We start from the raw sequence: 682 nt of genomic DNA, 5'->3' as shown, positions 1-682 counted from the left end.
GGATTGTGAACTGGAAGATCTGAGATCTGAGCCCACTAGCCACTCCATGGGATAAAGATAAGATTTTCTGGCTCCATAAATAGTGAATGCATCAGAAATTCTATAGCAGTTGCTATGAATAAGAAGTTAACAACAGCAACATTAACCTTTAAAGAACAACTTAGGAGGGTATCTTCTTTGTTTCCTTTCCTCTTTCTTGTCCAGACAAAATTAGAGCACATTGTGTATCTTTCCCTGTATATGAAGTATAAAGCATGCTTTATTTTACTTATTTCTCTGTCTAGCTAAATGCATATCCAGCAACAACTTAACTGCTGCCCCCCATAAAAAACTAAATAGACATGACTTGAGTTATTAGTTCAAAACATATTTCATTGTTATAATGGTATTCTTGCAGTGTTTAACTATTAAGTATCTTGGCTTAATGGCATAAGTATCAAATTTTACCTTTGATTCTTTGATAATCATATAGATTTTAAAATATGTTTAATTTTAAATAAATCTATAAATGATTAATGACAAAAGATTGAAGTTGTCAAGGACTTCATTCTTCTTGGATCAACTATCAACACTCACGGAAGCAGCAGTCAAGAAATCAAATAACTTATTGCCTTAGGCAAATCTGCTGCACAAGACTTTTTTTTAAAGTGTTGAAGATCAAAGATGTCAGTTTGAGAACTAA

The sequence above is a fragment of the Chrysochloris asiatica genome, unplaced genomic scaffold, assembly GCF_000296735.1.
Source record: "Chrysochloris asiatica unplaced genomic scaffold, ChrAsi1.0 scaffold00025, whole genome shotgun sequence".
Classification (NCBI taxonomy): Eukaryota; Metazoa; Chordata; class Mammalia; order Afrosoricida; family Chrysochloridae; genus Chrysochloris; species Chrysochloris asiatica.
Note: the sequence above shows the minus strand (reverse complement) of the source record.